Consider the following 7,740-nt stretch of genomic DNA (forward strand, 5'->3'; position numbering starts at 1 on the left):
GAAGTACAGTGCCTGCACTCTGAAGGAGGGGTGTTAATGTTGCAGTTTAAAAACTGTAGTGTAAAGCACCCTTCTGGCAAGACAGTGATGGAGTGAATGATGGTGAAAGTTTTTCTTTTTCGGGCCACCCTGCCTTGGTGGGAATCGGCCAGTGTGATAATAAAATAATAATAATAATATATATATATAAATATATATATATATATATATATATATATATATATATATATATATATATATATATATATTTATATATATATATATATATATATATATATATATATATATATATATATATATATATATATATATAGAGAGAGAGAGAGAGAAAGAAAGAGGTAGAGACAGGGACAGATTGATTCAGACCGACATCTTGTGTGAATGCTAGACTCAACGCGGTACCAAGATGGTTTCAAAAGGGAAAATTTACAATCTCTTAAAGATGCTAGAGTACCTCCTCACACCCTCAGCCACCAACTGAGAATCTGTGCAAGTCTAAAGCGTGTAAAAACATGCTGCTAAACGCAGACGTTTTATGAACATTTAGAGATGTACCAAAGTATCGGTGGGTATCGGCCATTTTTATGGCAACAATATTGGTTAAGAAACATCCGATACCAGTAGATAATTTTTAAAATATTAATATTACATGTTAGAGGACAAATATCAACATTAACACTACCTCACACTTGTGAGTTACTCATACACTATCTCTCTCTCTCTCTCTCTCTCTCTCTCTCTCTCTCTCTCTCTCTCTCTCTCTCACACACACACAGACACACACACACACACACACACACACACACACACACACACACACACACACACACACACACACACACACACACACACACACACACAGTTTACATGCAGACACACACGCACACACTATTGACAAGTGAAACTGGCAACCAGTAACTAACACAACAGACCAAGTAATGAGTAATGACATTATCATCTCAAAGAAATTAAGTTATTTAGTATTTAACCTTCCTGTGTTATTTAATACAACTGTGCAATAAACACTCCCATATATACTGAACGTAGTCATTTTAATAAAAATTGGAGGGAAAAGTATCAATATCGGCCGAAAATTGGTTATCGGTGTTGGAATGTGTTTTTTTTTTTTTTTCACTCTTGTATTTTAATGTATTTGCGAGCACGCGTTTATAATTTGCAGTATAACAGAACTCAGTCTTAAAATGAATGTGAGATTACGAAAGCACTTGGATTCAGTTATCATTCACTGTGGTTATAGTGAATATACTAATATATATATCAGACCATACCACGGGTGGGGTTAGAACCCGCGGTCAGAATCATAAAACTCTAGACCGACGCGTTAGCAATGCTAACGATAGGTAACTCGCTGGTCTGGAGTTTCATGACTCTCTGACCGCGGGTTCTATCTATCCCCTCTCGTGGTATAGACTGTATAGTCCTTGTGGCTTAGCGCTTCTTTTTTGATTATAATAATAATAATAATAATCGTGGTATAGTTTGTATGCAATCGTGTTATTACGATTTCGTGAATCACTATTATATATATATATATATATATATATATATATATATATATATAAACATCTATATCCAGCACCATGCACCATGCTTCCAGTTAACGTGGAAATGATTGTGTCGATGCATGGGCTTTTTAAAGGCTTATGTTATGGAAAAACAATGTGAAATTAATGTTAACGAGGGAGTGACCAGTCAGTGCATCCACCCCCACTTCACGGGGGTGGGTGGAAGAGGTGGGATGTGTAACTAGATGGTGAGTGAACACATTGGTTCAGCAGTGCCCATACCCACATTGTTCATAGTGTACAGGGGAAACAAATAAAGTTATGTGTATTGTAAGACAGTGTGAACAATATATAGTGTGCAAGTCCATGTGTATTGTACTCCCCGGGATAACCCCACTCAACCTGCGCCTCCCCCACCTAATTCCCAAGGGAAGTTTTCCCCTTCCCCTCCCGGCCCCTCAAACTCCACCAGGCCACCACGGTCAAGTTCACTACCTTCCACGCACCATACCCACCCAGCATGTCATATTCCACTCCTATTGTCTAGTCTAGCAGATGGATGCCAACCAGGAGGAAGCAAGCAGCCAGGGAAATGGCACGGCTGGCAATACTAGGAGAGGCAAGTGTCGGTCATGCTTACAGCTTCGTTGTCTCAACTCGAATGGTTTCCTCCCCAAACACGGTAGTTGCCCTGGTTCAGGATGTCCTCCTGTGGAAAGTGATGATCCAGAGCCACCTCAGGCACCTGAACCCACTCCAACAGATTTTATCTCATCAGACAATCTCTTGGAAGCAATCAAAGCAACAGGTACGAGGACACTCACACATATTCCCAAAGCAGCCCGTCCACACGCAGCTGGGAAACTTACAGACCTCCTGAAAAAAGTAAACGATGGTTCCACTATCTTAAATGCTCCACCAACCATCAAGGCATGGCACAACTTGCTACTTTTTGGCAATGTCTGCTTAGCTGTGCCGGAAAGAAGGGGAAAGAGGCTAGCTTCAATGATAATTAAATCCTTAAGAGATTTTCCTAGAGTTGATAACCTCATTCACCTTCCCCGTCAACACAAAAAAGGGAGAGGCAGAACCCCCACTCACTCTACTGACAGTGAAAAAGTCAGAGTCCAGGTGAGCAAGAAAATTGAAGAGGGCAACACAGTGGGGGCAATCAGAATTATTACCAGTGAAGATACAGTTGCTCCCAGGGATGCTGACACGGCTGAAGCACTTAGAGGAAAGCACCCTGCCAGGGAAACCAGTGGCACCAACAGTTCCAACACCTCTGTCCCCACTATGGAACCATTGATTGTGGAAGACTCAGACATTTACAAAGCAATAATGTCGTTCCCATCTGGCTCTGCTGGGGGTTACACTGGAATAAGGCCAGTTATTGGGGAAATTGCAGAGACACTGCTTTCAGAGATCACAAGGTTCGTCAACAATTCCTTGGCTGGTCTGATTCCTGATGAAATTAGACCTTTCTTTTTTGGTGCAACACTTTGTGCACTTAAAAAGAAGGATGGAGGAATTCGGCCAATTGCAGTAGGCAACACGTTACGCCGCCTCGTATCCAAAGCTGCTGTCCGAAGTATTCGTGCACAGGCAGCCATGATGCTTCAACCAAACCAGCTTGGCTTTGGGGTCTCTCAAGGAAGTGAAGCAGCGGTTCATGCAACAAGGGCATATATCAACAACCTGCCTGAGGACAATGCAGTGGTAAAATTAGATTTCAAGAATGCGTTCAATCTCCTGAAAAGAGACGTGGTATTAGCAGCACTACAAGAACATTTCCCTGGTCTCTTCCCTTTTGTTTCAGCTGGGTATAGCAAGGAATCAATGCTTCTCTTTGGAGAGCATGAAATCACATCATCGGAGGGTGTCCAACAAGGAGATCCTCTTGCACCATTTCTCTTCTGTATTGCAGTTAGGGAAATCACAGTCAGACTGACCAGCGAGCTAAACATCTGGTTCCTAGATGATGGCACACTAGCAGGTACAAAGGAGTCCCTCCTACATGACCTTACACAGGTAATGACACGGGGACAGGAAATGGGTCTCATCCTGAATCCATCCAAATGTGAAATCATCTCAGTCAGTCAAGAAGTGATAAATGCAGTGAGATCAAAACTACCAGGAGCAGCAGTCATTGCCCCCACAAATAGTGTCTTGCTAGGAGCACCTCTGGGAAGCAATGCCATTGACACAATTCTCAGGAAGAAATTGGAAGAGTTAAGGAGAATGGAACAACGAATAGGCAATCTGGACACCCACGATGCCTTGTACCTTCTCACAAAGTGCTTGAGTCTGCCCAGGTTGACATATTTCCTAAGATGTGCACCTTCATATGATAACCCTATACTGCACGAATATGACAGTATTCTGAGGCAGATTTTTACGAAAGTACTTAACCTTACTCTAGAAGACGGGCAGTGGAACCAAGCTACACTTCCAGTCAGACTAGGAGGCATTGGTGTCCGCAAGTCATCACAGATTGCGTTACCTGCTTTTCTGTCCTCGTGTATTGCATCCAGAGAGCTTGTAGCAGCGATTCTCCCTGAACATCTTAGGGACAAGATTGGAGCCCAGGACCAAAAATTCATTGACGGAGCAATGATCTGGGATAATCTAACGGGCTCAGAAACCAGACCTGCTCCCCCCAACAACTACAAACAATTGCACTGGGATGGTCCAATAGTGGAAAATATAGCCTCAACGATGCTTCAGAGTGTGTCAGGGAAGGATAGAGCCCGCCTGCTGGCAGTGAGAGCCCCTCATGCTGGGGACTTTCTGTTGGCTGTTCCCAACTCCAGCCTTGGCACACGCCTCGACCCACAGACCATCCGCATCGGTGTTGCCCTTCGACTTGCCGCCCCTATTCTCGCCGAACACAGGTGTATTTGTGGCAGTGAAGCAGCAGACCGATTCGGGTACCATGGTCTTGTGTGCCGTAAATCCGAGGGAAAGATTGCAAGACATGAGGAGGTTAATAACATTATCAGGAGGAGCCTCACAACAGCTGGATGCCCAGCAGTAAGGGAGCCACCCCAACTATGCAGATCTGATGGCAGCCAGAAGCGTCCAGATGGTATCACCCTTCAAGCCTGGACAGATGGGAAGCAGGTGGTGTGGGACTATACATGTGCATCTACCTTGGCTGATACCTATCTCCAATACACCAGGGAGGAAGGAGGGGCAGCTGCCAGCTTTAGGGAGTCCCAAAAGTCTAGAAAATATGGAGAACTTGCCCATCATTATATGTTTGTTCCCATAGGCTCAGAGACCCTTGGCTCATGGGGAAAGAGTGCATCTAATTTCCTTAAGGAGCTGGGAAAAAGACTCATCAGGGTAACTAGGGATCCCAGGGCAGCTAGTTTTCTGTTCCAGCGGCTCAGCGCGGCTGTTCAAAGGGGTAATGCATGCTGCATTTTGGGCACACGCCCCAGCTCTGAGGAGCTGGATGAGATTTTCGCCTTATAATCGGTGATACACACGTAACAACATGTACCGTATATGCCACCTTTATATCAACAATGTATCTCTTAAATCTTCTGTGCCATATTATGTAATAAAATATTCCTATTGGTAAAAAAAAAAAATAGTTTAAAAGATGGGGTGGTAGGAGAAGTGGAATATTCAAATGGCTTCAGGAAGAAATCCAAATATTCTTCCTTGAAGCCTTTTTATCCACTTCTCCGAGGCTATGCGTCCCACAATTTACACCAGAGGTGGACCCCAATATATATATATATATATATATATATATATATATATATATATATATATATATATATATATATATATATATATATATATATATATATGTCGTGCCGAATATGTAAAACTGGTCAATTAGCTTATTTTAAAATTAAGCCCATTCTAAAATTTTCTCTTATACGTTTAAAGATATATTTTTCTCATTAATGTTAATGTAAAAATTTATAATTTTGCACCAAAAGAATCTTAGAAAACTTACCTAACCTTATTATAACAAGAATAATTTATTTTAGCCTAACCCAGCTAAATATATTTTAGATTTGTTTACAGTAATTTAATACTAAACAAACACAGTGAAATATATTTTTTTCGTTAGGCTCAGAATGATTTTGGCGACATTATTGCATATGCAAATTTTCGCTTGTCCAATATGGCAAGATGAACGTTGCTATTTAAGCCAAGATCGCAAGCTCTGCCTATTCGGCACGACATTATATATATATATATATATATATATATATATATATATATATATATATATATATATATATATATATATATATATATAATGTCGTGCCGAATAGGTAAAACTGGTCAATTTCTAAGAACTCATTTAAAATTAAGTCCTTTCTAAAAGTTTTCTCTTATACTTTTAAAGACATATTCTTTTCATTTATTTTAATAGAAAAATTAATGATTTTGTACCAAAAAATCATAAGAAACTTACCTAACCTTATTATAACAAGAGCAATTTAATTTAGCCTAATCAAGCTAAATATATTTATTTTATACAAGTTTATAATAATTTAATAATAAACAAACACAATGATAAATATTTTCTTCGTTAGATTCAGAATGACTTTTGCGAAATTACTTCATACTGAAATTTTCACTTGCCCTATTCGACAGGAAGTGCCTTGCTGTTTAAGTCAAACGACATTTATATATATACGATATACGATATATAGATTAAATAAATATATGGCAACTTATTTTTTAGTAGCATATGTAGAATGTCTGTACTCGTCAGGCCTCAGGACAACATCACTGAGGCACATGTAAAGGCAGCGCTGACGGCTGACAAGGGCAGCGAGGCCAAGCTCATCTCGGTGAGCATTGAGGACTTCACTAACAAGGGTGACAACTTCGCCACCATCGTTACCAGCGTGAGCGTCCTGTTCTCACTACTGGGAAAAGAGCAATCTTCGTCTTACGTGGTCAAGCTGAATCTAAAGCGGCCAACTGATAAAGAATTTTCTGTTTTTTCTCTTTTAATATACAAGAAAGAGGTAGAATTTTTTTGAAGAAATTCTTCCCTTGCTGAATTAAGAGCTGACAGCTGTTGGTCTTAGTCCCTTGAGGCTAGCTAAGTGGTTTTATACCTCATTAGAGAAAGGAAAGGAGATGATTTTCATGGAAGATCTCCGCTCACGGGGATTTAAATTGTTTGACCTCAAGAAGAGCATGAGTGTGGCTCATGCCACTCTCATTCTGCAGGAGCTGGCCAGACTGCACGCAGCCTCCTTCCTCCTACAGGCCAGGTTTCCCACACAGGACCTGGCGGACAGGTTTACGCATATTAAATTTGACTGGTTGATTTCTCCAGAATCACTAAAAATGATGTTCAATGAAATGTTTTCAGGGCAGTTTTCGGCTGCTGAGCAGATGCTGCATAACATAGAAGGCTACTGGGTAGCCGAACAGTGGTTGGCCAAACACAAAAATAATTTCTTTGATCTTATGAGACAATCAGTTGGCCAGAAATTCCAAGTTTGATGCCATATGCCACGGTGACTGTTGGAACAACAATGTTCTCTTCAAGTGAGTGAAATCGAATTGGGCTCATTCGTTTTTTAATTCAGTAATAATAATGAATACATTCAAGTAAAGCGCTAAATCTGTATGGGACATCCATCGCTGTAAGAGGGGTCAACTACTGGGAGTTCATGAAATTATCCTCCAGTCTCTCTGCCAGTAATTTTTATCTTGGCCATAACCACCATAAGTAGTGTTGATAAGGGTTACTCGTGAGTCTGCTTTACTCTATAATTCCAGGAATAACGTTGAAGGTGATCCCATTGAGGTGAGGCTCCTTGACCTCCAGCTGAACCGCATTGCTTCCCCGGCCACAGACCTCAATTACTTTCTCTACACCAGTCTCCACGGCCACGAAAGGAAGGCCAACTTGCAAGGCTCCTCTCCTCCTACTACGAAGCATTTCAAGAGGTGATGACGGCCGCTGAAAAGGATACATCATTTTCCCCAGAGGAGCTTCGTGAAGAGTACAAAGACAAAATGATTTATGGCGTTCTCTCCTCAGTAATGTTAGTGACGGTAATGTTAAGCGAGAGTGATGATGCCATTGATATTATTAACGCAAAGGTAGATGACATGCAGAATCTAGGACAATAGCTTCATGACAATATGCTGATCAAAATGGAAAACAATCCGCTGTTTCGATCTCGTTTCCTCGCCATATTTGACGAACTAGTGGAGC

General features: G+C 41.0%; 1 pseudogene; it reads left to right on the forward strand.

Moving 5' to 3' along the window:
- The first annotated feature begins 6,256 nt into the window (after positions 1–6,256).
- Positions 6,257–7,473, forward strand: LOC138853178 (uncharacterized; annotated as a pseudogene).
- Positions 7,474–7,740: the final 267 nt, after the last annotated feature.

Source organism: Cherax quadricarinatus, chromosome 24 (assembly GCF_038502225.1).
Source record: "Cherax quadricarinatus isolate ZL_2023a chromosome 24, ASM3850222v1, whole genome shotgun sequence".
NCBI classification, from domain to species: Eukaryota; Metazoa; Arthropoda; class Malacostraca; order Decapoda; family Parastacidae; genus Cherax; species Cherax quadricarinatus.